Genomic DNA, 19,773 nt, shown 5'->3' with positions numbered 1-19,773 from the left:
TTCTATGTGAATAAACCTGAATAATTGCTATGTTCAGATATTGTAAATATTTCACACTGTGAGTTCAGAATGTGATTAGTGTGTTTTGTGTAGCCTGTGAGGAAGCAACAAACAACAAGACGTACAGCATATCCTGCTTAGCAGAGGTAGGAAATTAGCATGGATATAAATAAATACTGTCATTTCATCCTACAGCCTGTTGCTCACAGCGGGAAGAATCATGTAACTCATATTTAACCTGTTATCACCTGTTTGAAACACAGGTATTTGTCTGCATTAATTTCACTTTCAAGTATTTTTATCCACCCCTTTACTCCAAGCATCTCTCCCTGCCTGACATGTTTTTATTAGTTCAGTGTGGTGTTCATTAGAAAAACATACAGGTAGCGTAACCTCCCCGCCCTCTCTCCTCTCTGTGGCTGTGGGAGGCAGCAGAGCGAGGTGGGCTGCTTTTTTTCCCTTCTTCTTTTTTTTTTTACAAGCAGAAAATTGTTTTGTGGTGTTTCACGGCTGACAGGTTATGGTAATCCAGGAGGAGCACCGGTCTGGAAACTAATGAACTCCGAAAGAGAACGAGGGAGAGAGATGAGGTGGCAGTGTCTCAGAGTACTGTGAGTGGAGTTGTTCTTGTATCCTTGATGCTTTATTTTACTCGTCCCCACAGATGGAAAGAACTCGCACTGTGCTTAATTAAAGTGCATTCATCTCTGGGATGATGTGTTACTCTGTGATCACTTGACTGACTGAAAAGATTGTGGGGGTTTGATGTGAGAAATAATGCCTGAGAGCTGTGGCAGATCACAAACAGGTACAGGGATAACCCTATTTATCATGTATTATTTTATTCTGAAGCAGCCTCAAAGACAAACAAAACATCTTTTCCACAATATAAAAAAACAGGGTTTTATCATTTGTATAAAAAACAGAAGTGTGTCATCATCATGAATTGAGTTTGCTTGAAAATCTTGTGTGTGCACTTGGATTGGATCAAAACTATCAGCTATTGTAACTACACTGTATCGTACTTTTTACATTCCTCAACAGCATTATCTATAAACTCTACATCTGCAGTTAGTGTGATTTTACATGCAGTGAGTGGATGTGTTTAGGTGACCTCCACATGTTTTTAACAGCCTGTTTTATGCCACAAAAATGTTAAGGTGATTTGAATAACTAGCTATAGCTTTAGCGATATAACTTGCATTGTGCTAGAAAAGAGCAGAGAGGCTTGATGCAGAGGAGGCAGGGTATGTTTCATGTGTCTGTTTCATGTGTCTGTTTTTAACCCTAAACACTTGACACTTGACACTTACTATTGACACTTCTACACACTCTTGTAACTTGATATCTGGCAAAAGAATTTCCTTCGGGATTAATAAAGTTTTATCTTATCTTATCTTATCTTATCTTATCTTATCTTATCTAGCTCTTACCTTGCTGGTAGTAGCTATTAAGTAATTTATGTGTGACATGTTGAGCTTTAAAATTGAAAAGTCAGTTATTACTCAGAGTAGCAAAGCAAAACAGGAGTAAAAACCAAAATGAACAGGGCTGTCATTAACAACGGACCAAGTGGCAACCTCCAGGGCTGAGAAATGAAGACAAAGCGGAAGTGTTACAAACTGCAGTTCACCCCACGGCCTCTAGGGGCTGGCTGCAAAAGCAAATCAATCCTCATAGACTACTGAGTTAACATGTCCAACATAACAGCAGAAATAAACATGTCTACAGCCTGGTACAAAAACATGTTGATGTGTATTTATAAGTTCTGTCATTCTTGGGACTTTACACAGTTACCCATAATTTTGGGCATCCATGCTTTTAGTTACAAGCAGGTGCTGACTCATAGTATGAGCTTCCATGACTACCCACCCACCTCAGCTTCACTCATCCATATGCACCTTACAGGTGATGTCACAACACTGCATAGTTATATGCAGATTGTTCAATCCACTAATCGCTGGAAAAAAGACCACTGAGGATCTTCAAAAGCTAGCAACTTGCAGTTAGCATGTCTGGGGACATCTGTGCAAAGAAGATATGTACACGAGGGGCACCTTTACATATACCATAATAAAATTATAGCCAACGACAGTTGCTTTTTTTGCAGGTCTGTGATCTAGTCTAGCTGTGTCAAAAGATAAAGGCCAACCCAAAACAGAGTCAGGACCAACATCTGTAGAATAAAACATTCAAGTGAGACCAGATAGACCTCTTCACAGAATGTGTGGAACCCTAGAATACAAATACACTCATGTGTGAGTAGCTTTAGGGCTAGGACACAAGTTAAAGGAGAAAGAAGACAGCCAAAGACAATGTATAAATCAAAAGGTATAAAATAGTAATGAGTTGATGACATAAAGGTTGGAGTGCACAGCATCTACATGAGAATGATTGAAGTGCGTCTGACTGAGTGTTGCATGATTTTTTCTGGTGTTGAAACGTAATGAGCTGCTCCGTCCTCTACCACCAGTTCCCATCCTCCCCCAATCAGAGAAAACATATTTCCATTTTAAGGCCTTAAACATGATCAAAGGATCGGCTTAATATAATCAGTTCAAAACCCATTTATTAACGTCTCCCTCCTCCTCCTCCTCCTCCTCCTCTTCCTCCTCCTTCCACTGCTCTCTTCTCCCTCCATTTTTCCCTCACCCCTTTCTCCATGCCCTCCCTGCCTCTATTATTTTCTGCACTCTGTCCATCCCTGCCTCTCTGCCCTTCCTCCCCCACTACTTCTCCATTTCATCCGCTTGTGTGTGTGTGTGATCGGTGTGTGTGTGTGTCTGCCTCCAGCTCTATCTAGCCTGAAACAGGTGCTATATAATAGTAAATTAATTAGACGGAGAAGATGTGCCGTGTTCACTGCAAAGCCCCTTGTGGCCTGCCAGGGTCTCACACACACACACACAAACACACACACACACACTCACACACACGCTAGAGCGCACAACCACCGGGAAAAAAGCCATCTGGGCAATGCAAGATCCCATGGGAGTGTGTGTAAATATGTGTGTGAGAGGGGAAGAGAGATTTTGAGTGATTGGCCGTGAAGTTGACTGCAGTGATGATTTTACATGACAATTAACCCTATTAGCCCCACGTTTGCTCGCTGGAAGTGTGTGTGCACACATTTCCCTGACATACAGAGGGCTTCTCACATAAACAGAGGAGTGTCACAAGTTTAGCAGGTTTTAATTGGGCAACTTTGATATGTGTGGTGTTTCAGTTACACAACAAACTCTGCCTGCACATATAGATGGGATAGATTTGTTTCTCTCCATTAACCACCAACTACTTTTCCAAAATCTGGTTCTAGGAGTTTACTGAAAGGGGGGCAGGACTACGCCGCTATCGCACCCAAAAAAATGGCTTCACACAAACACACATACAGAAACAATGAACTGAAGTTATATACAAATATCTTTAAACACCAGCAACTACAAAGCCTGCCTTATCGTGTTTTCTCTGTTACTGCATTGTACGCTTGAAATTTGGTGATTGAGGAGTAGCAAACCTAGAGTCACATCATGTGAAAATGTACCAAAACACTGAATGTTCAAGATGTTCTGTGTAAAAAATAAACAATCGTTAAATAAACTACTTCTGTCTTGGATATCTAGATCATAACTGAAGCTGTGAATGCAGCGGCCACCAACAACGGAAACGACACATTTTCTTCCCTCCCACAGGCACCTTTCAGACCTTGTTTGATACTGAGGAGATTTTCAGAGACTAATGACAGGTCAGCGAACAGTGGGTTTGGCCAGCTGGGTGCACAAAGGGCTCATGTTGATGTCGGAGCGATTGAGAGTGCTGTCAATCTTTCTCTGTACTGCCAACTTGAAATTATCTCTTTCTAGGTTAATTTATCCACAATGAAAGCGGCAGATTGTGTCGGTGTTAAAGGTTTTACCAGCTCAGTACCTGTCCAGGTATTTTAAACACTCGCAACCCAAAAGCAAGAGAGTCTGATGTTACTACAGGAGACAGGAAAAATAAAACAGCCGTTAAACACACACACACACAACAAGAAAAATAAGAACAACACCGCACTGTTCTGACAGCCCAGCCTGAAATCAGCAGACAGACAGACAGACAGACAGACAGACAGAGACGTGAGAGACAAAGCAGAGAAAGTGACAGTTGAGTGTTTGATTGACAGGACCGTCTTTTGACTTTGGGTGTAATTACTGAAGGGGCGTTGGGGGTGAGGGAATACAGGAACACAATAGGGACTTCAGGGAGGAAGGGGGAGGAATCTGGGGTTGAAAAGATATGGGGTTTTGAAGAATGATGCCAACTGTACTGGGATGAAGCTGGCAAGAGTCCATGTTTAGTATCTTGGAATTTGACCATTTTTCTGTCATAAATATGGAAAAGCTGATAAATAAAATTCTCTAGAGGTGGACTTACAGAGTATTGGATAAACCCAACCAAAGTGCCTGATGAGAACCACCCCCCCCCCCCCCCCAACCCATTTTTTGTCAACAGGTGAAAATCTGTCATTATTTACAAGAAGAGAATATTCTGACCAAATGGAGGCTGCTGAGAAATGAAGCCCATGTAAAAAAGTGTCAAAAACTGCAGTTCCACCTGCGGCCTCTAGATTCAGACTCCATTCATTTCTGTATAGAATATTTATTTCTAATCAAAAATCTTAAATAAATTAGATCATTTGACTACAAACAGACTTCTGGTTCCTTCTTTATAGATCCCCTGGAGTCCCTCACCCTCTCTTTCCTCATTTCCTTTCACTTCAGTTACTTGGAAGTAACATTAAGAAGCCATAGTTATCACCTTGCATCTGTCTTTCCAAAAATCTGTGATCGAGCTCACATAAAATTCTATGTGACACCAGAATGTCCAGACCAACCACGTTGTGTTTTGGACCCACTCTTCTGAAGTTTGAGCATCACTGAGCTGGAAGGTCATGAGGTCAACATGGTGAGAGTGTCTTATATAGATGTGACATTATCACTGTCATGTCTTCTAGTGCCACTGTTACCACCCAAACACACTGCAACAGCTAACAGCTTGCTAAAGGTATTAGCTGTGCATTTCACTTCTTTTTTTTCCTCCCTGACACACACACACACACACACACAATTACACACACACTCTCTCTCTCTCTCTCTCTCTCACACACACACACACACACACACACTCTGGGAAAGGAAATAGGTGGGAAGCCTGTATTTGATCTGCCAGTAATACATTAAATGTGTATGAGCACACACTCATGTAGTCTCTGAGAGTGTGTTTACAGGAGGCTCAGTGAAATGTTTTCTTATAGTAAATCACCAGGCAGATGGAAATCACAAATCATTTAATACACTTCACCGAAAAGTAGCTCAGGCTAATCCAATTATCTAACGTTGACATAACATCATTATAAAATGACTTTCCTGGACCCATCCTCCTTTCCATCCTCCTGCACTTAGCTCCAGTCTCCCCGATTCCAACAATCATTTTAGCAACAGAAAAATTATTTTCTGGTACTTTAAGGACAATGAATTAAAAGTTAATTCTCATAACAGCAATGTTATGTTACTTTATATTGTGTCAGTTAACATATGAAGTTCATACTCTTCATATTTTCATCTGGATTCTGACAACAAATACATTTTTGCTTTAAGGATCATATATAAGAGGAGAAAAAGATTCAGTTTTATCTTCACATATTAATATCTGAATTCATACCCGGCAGCCAAGGCCGTAGTTTAACTTTTAGGATGAGCAGTGATGTTGGCAGGATAGCAGCTGACTCCTCTAAAGGCCTCCCTCTCCTTTCTACATTATTTCAGATATTCCTCATACTGTACTAATCACAGACATAACCATTGCTGTGAAGGTGGTCAGCAAAGATAAAATGATATCCTTTCATCAACACTGCTTTAAAAATGCTTGGTACCGCCACTATTTCTCACTCTGTCTTTATTTTTCCTATTTCCTCTTATTCAATCAAATCATGGTCAGTGTGGATGGATCTCCACTGAGGCCACGCTGCAGCCAATTCTTTGTGTTTCAGCATTAAGAAATTAGGATGGAGGCTTCAGCACAGAGAGAGGCAGAGAGAAAGAGGTCTCATTAGTTCAGAGAGGAAGATTATCAGTCTGCACACAACAGTTAGAGATTTAAATGACATTAAAGCGGCTGTCATTTTGATATGATACCTCTATCTCAGGGAAATAGACAAAATCCCGCAGGGAGCTTTTAAATATTACAGTGCTGCTATGTGATACCTACATCACAGAGGACACAAGCTCATATAAAATGCTATATGACACCAGAATGTCCCGACCAAAAGGTTGTGTTTTGACAATTAACCTGTCAAAAGATGTTGGGAAACAAGTTTTTAATTGTTGGACCCATTCTTTTTGAAGTTTGAGCATCACTGAGCTGGAAGGTCATGAGGTCAACATGGTGAGAGTGTCTTATATAGATGTGAGATTATCACTGTCATGTCTTCTAGTGCCACTGTTACCACCCAAACACAATGCAACAGCTAACAGCTTGCTAAAGGGATTAGCTGTGCATTTCACTTCTTTTTTTTCCCCCCTAGACACACATATTCACACACACACAGACACAGATCCCTGGCAGAGTCTCAGTTCCTCATCCATGTGTCACACAGATTTAGAGATTAATCAAACAGAAAAGCGACAGAGGGAGAGAAGGAGAAGAAAAGGAGGGAGGGAGTAGGGCCAAGTGCGAGGCCCCCGGCCAGGCAGCTTGAGGGGCCTCGGGAGGACCCCAATATATTGGCTCTCAGGGGCCCTTGAGGAGACTGCTGGATCACACACTCAACAAATATTGAGATTGGAACTCCAGCAAGGCAAAGGCGGTGAAATATGTGTGTGTGTGTGTGTTTGAGCCCCTGAAGCAGATGGTCAGGGATGTTCGTTTAAGACAGACGATTGATTTTAGGAAACAGATATCCAGCCTTGTTAAGCAGAAAGCACCTCAGGGACCTGGTGAGAAAGGGAGGAGGGGGAGACAGAGAGTGTGTGTGTGTGCTTGTCTAACCCCTGCCACTGCCAACTGTAGAGAGATGGAGGGAAAGGGTAAACGAGGAACGAATAAGCACATGAGAGAGAGGAAAAACTGCACCTATTGAACTTCATTACAGCTGCTGGAAAGAGGGAGGAGAAAGGAGGAGAAGAGAGGGGGGAAAAGAGGAGAGGATAATGGGGTTAATGCCAGCAGACAAGCTGCAGTGCTGCTGGGGTTAATAACACACACTCTCCCTCTCTCTCTCTCTCTCACACACACACACACACACACTCTGGGAAAGGAAATAGGTGGGAAGCCTGTATTTGATCTGCCAGTAATACATTAAATGTGTATGAGCACACACTCATGTAGTCTCTGAGAGTGTGTTTACAGGAGGCTCAGTGAAATGTTTTCTTATAGTAAATCACCAGGCAGATGGAAATCACAAATCATTTAATACACTTCACCGAAAGGTAGCTCAGGCTAATCCAATTATCTAACGTTGACATAACATCATTATAAAATGACTCTCCTGGACCCATCCTCCTCTCCATCCTCCTGCACTTAGCCCCAGTCTCCCTGAGTCCAACAATCATTTTAGCAACAGAAAACATATTTTCTGGTACTTTAAAGACAATAAACAACAATATTCTCCTGTTATACACATTAGGAGTGAGTATTATACAGCAGAAGGACATTGTTTGTCTGTGTATCAGAGGATAAACCGTATGTGTCAGCATATTAACAACAATAGGATTGTTGATGATAAGAGAAATGTAGATTATCCCCAATCTAGCCATTTAAACAAATTAAAATTAGTGCGGCCGCACATTTTTTGGGCTTAAGTTAAAATTAAAACTTTGCCTTGAGACTGAGCACAAAGCACAAAAACAATATGACGAGCCCAATATTCACCACTCTTCAGGGTGCAGGGATCGATGTGGTGACGGGTCAAACAAAACAAACAAAAAAATTGAGAAAAGTGCACATGGAACAAAACAAAAGCTTGTAATATAAGAGCTGAGGATGAAGACAAAAACATAAGATAAAATTATTTCAAAATAAAAGCCTGGTCTGTTTGCTTGATAACCTAGAGTTTCTAATCTAAAATATACCCTGTCATTTAAAAAACAATAAAATGGATTACTGCACAAGTAACTTGCTGTTTATATTAGTATATTATAGTCAAAACTTACTACCAATGTCAGCCAAACCCTTTTTTATTTAGCCCTCAATAGACTTTCTGTACTCTGGTCTAATCCACCAGCTGTAAATACAGAATGCACCATGGTTCTGACATGCATTGGTTTTAATAATGTCAAATTATCTGTTGTATTAATTCTCTTAACAGCAATGTTATGTTAAATTAAGTGATTTTATATTGTGTCAGTTAACATATGAAGTAACATATTCTTGTTCATATTTCGTCTGGATTCTGACAAGAAATATATCTATGATATTTTAGCTTTAAGGATCATATATAAGAGGAGAAAAAGATTCAGTTTTATCTTCACATATTAATATCTGAATTCATACCCGGCAGCCAAGGCCGTAGTTTAACCTTTAGGATGAGCGGTGATGTTGGCAGGATAGCAGCTGACTCCTCTAAAGGCCTCCCTCTCCTTTCTACATTATTTCAGATATTCCTCTTGCTGTACTAATCACACATGTGACATTGCTGTGAAGGTGCTCAGCAAAGAGAAGATAGTTTTTTATATATATATATATATATATATATATATATATGTATATTTTTTTCCTTCCATGTTAAGGTGTGACCTGCTAATGTAAAATTAAGCCTCTCTCTCTCATCCCTGCATCCATTTAATTGGCTAAAATGATAGCCTTTCATCAATACTGCCTTAAAAATGCTTGGCACTGCCGCTATTTCTCACTCTGCCTGTATTTTTCCTACTCCCCCCCCCACCTCCTCCTCTCTTTTGACCCTCTGTATTTTTTTTTTCTTTCCTTTATTCAATCAAATCATGGTCAGTGTGGATGGATCTCCACTGAGGCCACACTGCAGCCAATTCTTTGTGTTTCAGCATTAAGAAATTAGGATGGAGGCTTCAGCACAGAGAGAGGCAGAGAGAAAGAGGTCTCATTAGTCCGCACATCACAAAGAAGAAGATTATCAGTCTGCACACAACAGTTAGAGATTTAAATGACATTAAAAGGACATTAAATGGAGCGGCTGTCATTTTGATATGATACCTCTATCTCAGGGAAATAGACAAAATCCAACAGGGAGCTTTTACCTTTTAAATATTACAGTGCTGCTATGTGATACCTACATCACAGAGGCAAATTACAGCCACACAAAAGCTGCCTGTTGTCATTATCTGAAAGAAAATATCAGCATTTTTGAGACCAATATTAGTTAGTTTATATTTTTACATGACCACAAATCTATTATAAAACATTTTTATACTCACAAGAAAATGTCAGCTGACGGCCTTTGAGGACAAATGAAGATCTGAATGTTATGCACCAAACACAAATTTACATCACGACATCCAGCCGCACTGAAAGCCAACGCAGCACTCCTTGCCATCCGCCATGTAATTTCTAATGAATACATATTTTCTCCCTCTCTGTGTCTCTGCGCCTGTTTTAGGCCACAATCATTTGTCATTTCAGGAGCCCTTTTTATACATTTGCTGTAGAGAAACGCTCCATTATCCGAGCAGACTATCTTTTCTCCTGTCTCAAGTGTCTGCACGAAACAGACCAGCAGGGGATTCACACACACACACACACACACATTACAGCCAACTAAAACACACATATCTTCAGTTAAAAGAAAGATTTAAGGACGGCTGCTCTGAAGCATCAGCCAAATATTATTTTATACGAGCAGCGAGGTGCTGGTGTTGATTTATTGCGTGAGGCCAATAAAAACCTGTGTTAATTCCCTATAAAACAGCACATTGTGGAACAAATGAGGGCGGTATAATGGAGTGTGATTAATCACATTACAGAGACATGGTTTGGTGACACACACACAGGTTATAATCCTGAGTCATAACTGTCAACAGTGAAGTGGATCACATTGAGTTATAGGCACGACTGGCTTCAGCAGGCCAATCCATAATAAAATAACACAAATTAGCAAGGAAATTAAATGCGACATAGAGTGATATTTTTTTGTGTGTCATGTCAACCTAATTTACCAGTTTTATTTATGAACAATTAACCTTTAACTACATAACATCAGTGATGTTTTGTGTAATTGTAATATAACTCAAGAGGTACAGAAGGCGTTTTAAAGCTACAAACCAAATAGATTCTCATTTATATTCTGCAATGGACACAAAATCCGATGCCGGGAAGCAATATGTGGCTTTCTGTGTTCTGTGTTCTCTATAAATACCAATCTAATCACTCCAGATATATTTTGTAATTCAAACCCAATTGCACTAAAGCTTTTACCCAATTTCTTTCAAACAGTAAAAACCTGAAATTTGATTTTAAGGTCTATTTTAGTTTCATTTTAACAATGCAGTCCACACCATAGCTGGGCTCCTGAGCAGCATCCCACCACAGCACTGCACTGAGTATGACTCATGTCTAGTGCTGTGATGCCATCTATTGGAGCCCCAGCTGCTGCCTCTATAACAGGATTAGACAGAGAGGGAGAGCCTCCCTTCAAAGCAAAAACCACACTGCCACTGACACCCAGGAAAATCTGTACAGCAGCACACTGCTGAGGAGAGAAGAAGCTCAGGACGTATAATCGGTACATTTTTGAGGCAAGTATATAAAATCAAAGTAATCAAATCTAATGCGTAATCAAAACTGGTAACATCTTTGTGGTTGAAGTATAAAATCTGATAAATAAATCTTAAATAAAAGTATTGGTATCAGGTATTGGCTTACACAAACAGCCAATATGGATGGAAAATAAAATGGAATTAAAATAGAAAAATAAAATCAATACTTTAAATACATTATTAATTAAATTGTTAAATTATTTTTGAAGCAACTATGAGACAGGCAGGAATCTGAATAACATATGTATAACATATATATATGTGCACTGCAAGTCCTGCTCCTAGCTACAGCACAATAAAATATATTCAATACTCTTAATCTGCTATTCCAGCTAAAGGCGCAAAAACCAGGAATTATCCAACGTGTAAAATGTAACACTCAAGCTTCCGGTGTGTAATATTGGGGCCAAAATAGCTTATGGCTCCACAAAATCTGTGAGTAATATCGAAAAATAAAAGCTATTTGTTACAGTATTCAACAACAAATTCATTCAACTAATTGAAATCAGATCATTTTGTGTCAATAACACCCATAAGATCCTTATTAGACACAAACATGTTACATCGAGTGTAAAAGAAACAGCTACATTTGGCCTTTAACAATAAAAAACATATATATAACATACGTTACAGGTACATTTTAGGTGGAACTCCAGCACTGACTGAAATTAAACACAAACATTGTCTAATCATCTGTAACAATCCTCTGATCTAATGCAGCTGCAGATCAATAACTTCCATATCAAAGCTTGATTTGATGTGATGATGGTGTAACATTTATACTACAGACACTTTGGCTTTCATTTAACTTCACAAAAACACTCCCCGTTAAAATAAACCCTCAGAATATTTGTGCATTTTTTTTTTTACGTGCATGATGTAAATTTGGTTTGTATATTACAGATACCTCTGTGCACCAGATCCGCTCTGTGGCTATAAGACCTCTCTGTTGTAGGAGTGTGATTAAGTTCCTCTGTGTGCTGGAGATAATGAAAACGATCCTCTTGTTCTCCCTCGCTCTCTCTCCCTATCTTTCCTCTACGGTGTCTCTCTGGCTCCCTCGTCTCTTTATTCCCTTTGGTTTTACTGCAGGGGGCACTGATAGCACACTGCTGATACACACACACACACACACAACACAAACACACAACATAGGGCACGCATGAAATTAAGACCTAAGAAGCAGGCTGCTGATGATCTATCAGAAGAGAGAAAAAAACATTGCGCAGACTAAAACAATAATACAAGTCTGATTTATTTGGTTTACTTCCAAACACATATCTGCTCCAGCACTACCAACACACAATCAGTCAGGATTTTTGGAGGAAAGCTGCAGAAAATAAAGGACCAGAGACCTACATTCTTTAAAACCAACACTGGGGAGGGATAAAGAGAGGAGAAGATGAACCAAGATCCAAGTTTGATGTACGTATCATCAACACTGCAAAGCCGTGTCACTGCATATGGACCTTTCCTCATACTCCCCCTTATTTCAGACCCTCCACTGTTATGTTCTGTGATGATATTCATTTTAAAAGTTTAATAACTCAGGTTCGTGGGAAAGCATTCGTCACTGTGGAGGTGGAGTTGAACATAATCATTGATCTGGTTGTTCTTTTTGGTCAAGTCAAATCTACAATCTTGTATTTTTGCCAATATGCTGATTCTGTCTATCAATAAAAGCAGGATGTTATGATGTGCATATCTACCCACCACATTGTAGTCCCATCTATTGTGTAACAACCATAACCATATGTGAAAAATTACATTAGTAGTGTTGAAGGAAGAGGATTTGTGTCCTGCTTTCATGAGTGAAACTAATTCAGTTATTAGCTCCTGACACTTTAAATAACCTGCACATGTACCTTTCTGTCCTTTATGCCTATCAGCATGCAGACTTTTTAGACATGTGTTCATAACTTAGAGTCAGTATCAACTTATCTACCAGTTTTGCAGATGCTAAGGGGTTCCAAACCACATTTGAAGCCTTGTAGATACCATAATGCATCCATAATGAATTAAGTTACTGTTTTGTTTTCTTCCAAACAAAAAATCTGCCTTTGACAATCAGGCTATAAATGGGAAGTCTAACACTATAAACTATGACAGATTGTGCACAAAGAAGATCTTACACTTTTACTTGTGTATCTGCCTCGGTTTCAGCACCATGGACAGTGCCATCCTGAATTGTGGTAATCCACTATAGGCAAACAGTGCTTCAAAAATCCTGTCCGTCTAATGTGGCTAAAATGGGATACAACCACTAAAAGTGTCTGATGGAGAAATTAAAGGGCTGTACAGCACATCTATTCATGTATTTGTTCCCATGGGCGGCAATCATGTCAATTTGTGTGCATACACGTGTGTGTGTGTTTTTTTTTTTTTTACAGCGTCTGCCTGTGGCATCGCAGCTCAAGGCTAAATGCTGAATAGCACACATGAGGCTGCATCGTCGTCTCCACAGCTAGCCAATAGAAAAACGACTCCACTGACCTTGTCTGCAAGGCCGTTGCGCTCGCCGAGGCCCCTTGAAAAAAAAAAAAAAACTTGCACAAACCCCATTCACTGTGCTTCACCAAAAGGACCTGCTACATGGGCAACGTCACTTTTGGAGCTAATAAAAAGGGAAATATCACCTCCGATTTTATGGGGACTTATCACGATTTTTAAAGATGCCAACAGAAATTAATTACTTGCATATTCAGACCTTTAATAGCTCATACAGAGATCATATAGAACTCCTCTACAACGGCAGACACATTTTGGGGAGGACAGTTATGTGTATGTTTGTATTATATTTACACATGTGAAAAACATTTGAGTTTGTTTGTATACAAATACACAATTTTTATGACCTAAATATTAATTCAATTTTCCAAAAAGCTATGGTCTTATCTTCTCATGTGTACAGTGTCTTGTATGTCCATTAAATTACAGCACTTTGTAAACAAAAAAAACCAAACATCCAAAAGTATTCAAACAACCAAAAGCAGCCGTTTCTATTCTTCAAAAAATAATGTTTGCTTTTTGTTTTGTTGTTGACATTTTTGATGATAGTGAGCCATCATACTGTGTCTTGGTTAGTACCACTAACTGGACCAGTTTGTGGGTTTTTGTTTCATACGCAATAGCACTGTAACCTATGAGAAGTAGGAACTAAACATCAAAATGACAACCTGCTAAAACTGCCCGAACTAACCAGAGAAACGGATGAAGAGACAACTAATGTTGGAACAGATTTAAAGAGGTAATGTTTCTTTCAAATTTTCAAAATGTAGGTTCTGTGAAACACTCACAGATTCAGAGATGTGAAGATGTGAAGTTCTAGTTTTAAACTAAACACAGAGCCACATGACACAGAAAGTGTTGTCAAAGATTGGTTAATCACTCATTACAGAAACCTGGTGGTGAGGAAGAGTACGCTGACAAACCTATGACAATGACAGGTAATCCCCTTCCATCCCCTACACAACACTCTGGACAAACTGAGAAACAGCTTCAGCAACTATTGCATAGCTATAGCGACTATTGCAACCCTACTGCTCTAAGAAACATTACAGGAAGTACACTCAACAAAAATATAAACGCAACACTTTTGTTTTTGCTCCCATGTTTCATGAGATGGACTTGAAGATCTAAACTTCATTCCAGATACACAATATTACCATTCCTCTCAAACATTGTTCACAAATCTGTCTAAATGTGTGATAGTGAGCACTTCTGCTTTGCTGAGATAATCCATCCCACCTCACAGGTGTGCCACATCAAGATGCTGATCTGACATCATGATTAGTGCACAGGTGTACCTCAAACTGCCCACAATAAAAGGCCACCCTGAAATGTGCATTTTGTTTCTGCTTTATTGGCGGTCTGGGGACTCAGAACCAGTCAGTATCTGGTGTGACCACCATTTGCCTCATGCAGTGCAACACATCTACTTCGCATAGAGTTTATCAGATTGTCTATTGTGGCCTGTGGAATGTTGGTCCACTCCTCTTCAATGGCTGTGCGAAGTTGCTGGATATTAGTGGGAACTGGTGCACGCTGTCATATACGCCGGTCAAGCACATCCCAAACATGTTCAATGGGTGACATGTCCGGTGAGTATGCTGGCCATGCAAGAACTGGGACATTTTCAGCTTCCAAGAATTGTGTACAGATCCTTGCAACATGGGGCCGTGCATTATCTTGCTGAAACATGAGGTGATGTTCATGGATGTATGGCACAACAATGGGCCTCAGGATCTCATCACGGTATCTCTGTGCATTCAAAATGCCATCAATAAAATGCACCTGTGTTCTTCGTCCGTAACAGATGCCTGCCCATACCATGACCCCACCACCACCATGGGCCACTCGATCCACAACATTGACATCAGCAAAGCGCTCACCCACACGACGCCACACACGCTGTCTGCCATCTGCCCTGAACAATGTAAACCGAGATTCATCCGTGAAGAGAACACCTCTCCAACGTGCTAGACGCCATCGAATGTGAGCATTTGCCCACTCAAGTCTGTTACGGCGACGATCTGGAGTCAGGTTAAGACCCCGATGAGGACGACGAGCATGCAGTTGAGCTTCCCTGAGACGGTTTCTGACAGTTTGTGCAGAAATTGTTTGGTTATGCAAACCAATTGTTTCAGCAGCTGTCTGAGTGGCTGGTCTCAGACGATCTCGGAGGTGAACCTGCTGGATGTGGAGGTCCTGGGCTGGTGTGGTTAGTCGTGGTCTGCGGTTGTGAGGCCGGTTGGATGTACTGCCATATTCTCTGAAACGCCTTTGGAGACGGCTTATGGTGGAGAAATGAACATTCAATGCACGAGCAACAGATCTGGTTGACATTCCTGCTGTCAGCATGCCAATTGCACGCTCCCTCAATGCTTGTGGCATCTGTGGCATTTTGCTGTGAGACAAAACTGCACATTTCAGGGTGGCCTTTTATTGTGGGCAGTTTGAGGTACACCTGTGCACTAATCATGATGTCAGATCAGCATCTTGATGTGGCACACCTGTGAGGTGGGATGGATTATCTCAGCAAAGCAGAAGTGCTCACTATCACACATTTAGACAGATTTGTGAACAATGTTTGAGAGGAATGGTAATATTGTGTATCTGGAATGAAGTTTAGATCTTCAAGTCCATCTCATGAAACATGGGAGCAAAAACAAAAGTGTTGCGTTTATATTTTTGTTGAGTGTAATTTCTGCTTGATCTCAAATTAGATTTGTCAGGAATTTCGTACTTTAACAGTTTAAAAGCTTAAATGTCACTCAAATGTGAAAATATATAATATTTATCTAATGTTGATTAGAGTTGAGTTCTTGCTTCTTTAAGTGTTTTTGTGAATAAGCTTAACAAATTTCAGTGTTCCGTTATAATTTGTGCAATAATTAAACAAAATGTGATTACCAGGCAGTTGTACACTTTAAAAAAAAAAAGAATAGTGTTTGTTTTTGCATATTTCATCTGGTTTATTTAATCCCAGGTATAATTTTAGGATATATAATTGTTTTTTGCTCATGGTTGTTTAACTGGTTTTATTTATATGGTGATTTTATTGGTATACTTGTATCAACAAAAATCTTCTCGCTCTGCATGTCCTTTGTTGAGTCTCTACTCTTTAAGCTAATTTAGTACAGACATTCGTGCGTCAGTGTAAACCATTTGGATTTTATCACAATTCTACTATTATCTAATCCATTTTTAAATAACAGGCTACAGTATCGTAGTGCCAAAAAACTCAACAAGTGAAACCACCATTTTTCTCTTATAGCCTCATTTAATTTTCCAGTTGTCCACCTCTAGAAGCTGAGCCTGTGTTAGAAACCAACTCGCGCATTATGTGAGGGTGACGGTTGTTGGACTGCAAGGCCACTGGGTCTATCTGATAATTGACTGTCAAATAAAGGGCTGTTCCTCTCTGGAGTCCTCTCTGACACCCACATCAATCTGTCTTCACTTAGAGGAGGCCCAGCCCAGCCCTTCCACCACTTCATCCCCTCACACCCCCTCCTCCCTCTCTCCTCTACACCCAATTATCCATCCATCCATCTATCCATCGGCCCTGACCATTTATCCCTCAGGCTCTCTCCCTCCTTTGCTCTATCCCATCAACACCACTTCTTTTGACGTGCTAACAGCTGTTTGACAGTAATGGCTCTAAAAGCAGAGCAGGGTGCCAGTCGATGTGTGTGCGTGCCTGTGTGTATAAGATAGGCGCGAGGCCTTGAGGCCTCAAGAGGCTTGCACACACTGTCATCAACAACAACTGATGGCTCTTACAAACATGCAGACACCTGTACACCTCACACACACACGCATTTTCTAATCAATAGTAGGTATAGGTCTATTCAGCCTCACAGCTGGCATTGTAAGTACCATTTCTTAGCAAAGACCATGAAAACCGCACTCTGATATAAAAGGCCAAAAAAACTACTTATTGCACTATCAACATGTTTTGCTGAAGTATCACTGTAATTGCACTCAGATGAAAAAGCAGAGCTAAAAAAAGCAACATGCAGCAGCAGTTTATGGTCGAACATGGCCATGAACGTCTGTCCCTCTTTTTTTTTTTTTTTTAAACCAAAAAAGCCTTCATGATACAGAATTAAATTGTGTTACAATTACTGATATGTGTATATGTGAATTCCTGTATGTGCATGATGTCATGTTCACTCCCAAACATTTGTCCTTCTCTCCCCAGGCTGTATATTGTGATACTGTCAGGCTGTTTGATGTAAGGCAGACAATTAGGAAAGGTCTCATCTGCAACATTAGTTATAAATCCACACTCAAGACGCACACACTGACTTCTGCAGCTGCTACTTATTCATCCAGCATCTATAAGGGTATACACACTCATGACACGCACACACAAAACTGTGCACAAAACTTAATGACTTGATGTTTTTTTTAGCATCTGTTGGTCAGAAATTCTCAGAATATATCTTTGGAAGATAAACCCATAAAGAAATTCTGAAAGGTGTAAGTAAAAAGTTGAGGGCTTCAAACTTTCTTTTCTATTCAAGCTATAAACTTAAAGAAAGTTTGGCCGGTCGAAAAAATGTGTTTTACATCAACAATGGTAGTTGGTGAGGGACAGGTGTGTTGTGTTTAAAATTGTTCTTTATATGTGCTATTTCACAAAGCACAGGAATTTCAAAAACTACACATTATGGCAAAAATACAAAAACAAGCTGAACAATGAAACAATTTAGTTTAACTAACTTTTTAAATAATCAAAATATTGAGTAATTTTATTTCTGGCCTCATGGGTGCTCATTTTTTGTCCTCTGTTTAGTAGCTCCATTTTTGGACACAACCAAGGACTGGGAGAAATTTCTAACTTTTTGGCAGCTAGGTGGTCCACTTTGTTAATCAGCTAGTCCAGCGTCTCTGCTGCATTTATCAAACCGAGACCTCTATAGTGCTAATGCGAAGCAGAAGGGATGAGAATCAGCACCTCTAAAATCGGAGGCCATGGTTCTAAGCTGGAAAAGGGTGGAAAGCCCTTTGGGGATGAGTTACTGCTGCATGAGGAGGAGTTCAAGTACCTCAGAGTAGTTGTTTACCAATGAGGGAGATGAGCAGAAGATCGAGAGGAGGATCGCAGTAATGAGGGCTCTCCTCAGGTCCATTGTTAAGGTTCTCAATTTACTGGTCGATCTATTTTCCTACCCTCATCTGGCCAGAAGCTGCAGGTAGTGACCAAAAGAACAAGACTGCAAATACAAGCAGCCAAAATAAGTCTCTTCTGCAGAGTGGCTGGTCTCTCCCTTAGAGACAATTGAGGTGGTTTGGGCATCTAGTTAGGATGCCCCTTGGTTGCCTCCCTGATGAGGGGTACTGTGCATGTCCAACTGTAAGTAGGGCCATTGGCAGATACAGGATGCAGTGGAGGGATTATATCTCTCAGCTGGCCTCAGTATCCCCCCCCAGATGAGCTTCCCTGCTTAGGCTACTGCCCCCGGTGACCCAACCCCAGAATGCAGAAGAAAACGGATGGATGGATGGCTGTATCTCTGAAAAATCTCTTTAAACAATCATGTGTGTCCTTTTTGATAAGAGATTAAATACATATTTGTTTGACTATAATCATCATCAGGAATAAACATCAAGAATAAACAATTATGCATTTAGGAAAAGGAAAAAGTGAGTCATCAGGGGTCCTAAGTAAGATTACAAAAACCTGGAGGATTTGCACTGGATTCAAATAATTTTGGCAGCTATTACAAAGTCCTGTGAGTTTAAATATCTCCACTCAGGGGCTTTCCATTTTAACCCTGTCCTCCCCCCCTTACCTTTCCTCCTTATCAGCATGAGACAACTTCTGATTTCACACCATCACATGGAGCTAAAAGGGGGCCTGCAGTATCTAACCATGAGGTTTAGCAGCTTGAGTGTCCCTTGTTCCTCTCTGTCCACTAATACAGCTCTTAACACTCCCATCACCTCTTGCTATAACCCTCATTAGCTTATCAGGACAAGACAAAAGGGAATAATAACACTGCCGACTGTGTTCCAGGGCCAAGCTGAGGTGTCACATCCAGATAGCAGGTATTACTATGAGAGCCTCGCCATCCTGGACCACTGATACAACTCTGTAAGCCCCTCATTGCGTTATCCTCTTAAGACAATACCCCTGTGATTCCTCCTCTTCCATTAGACTGTCTGTATTTACTGAGATATTCGCTGGTCATCCATTACATGTGGCACCTGAGTCTCAAATACACGACCACCAAACTTCACCTTAACCCCACTGTATCCCTCTTACCTTATCTTGAGAAGACAAAGGAAAGCAGAGGTAGCTTTAGTTAGCTCAGGGTCTGACTGATTGACTTTGCAAGCTTTTGGATTAACTATATATGACTAACATGAATCCTGCAGGCCAAGGTTAGGGCTGTCTTAATGCAGCAGCTTTGGGGCAGAAAGCTGCCTAATTTCAGCTTCTATCGCTGCTACCGCTTCAGGAGGCTTCCTGGGAGCCATATGGAGCGCCAGCAAA

The sequence above is a fragment of the Parambassis ranga genome, chromosome 4 (assembly GCF_900634625.1).
Source record: "Parambassis ranga chromosome 4, fParRan2.1, whole genome shotgun sequence".
Taxonomy (NCBI): Eukaryota; Metazoa; Chordata; class Actinopteri; family Ambassidae; genus Parambassis; species Parambassis ranga.
This window is presented reverse-complemented; position numbering follows the sequence as displayed.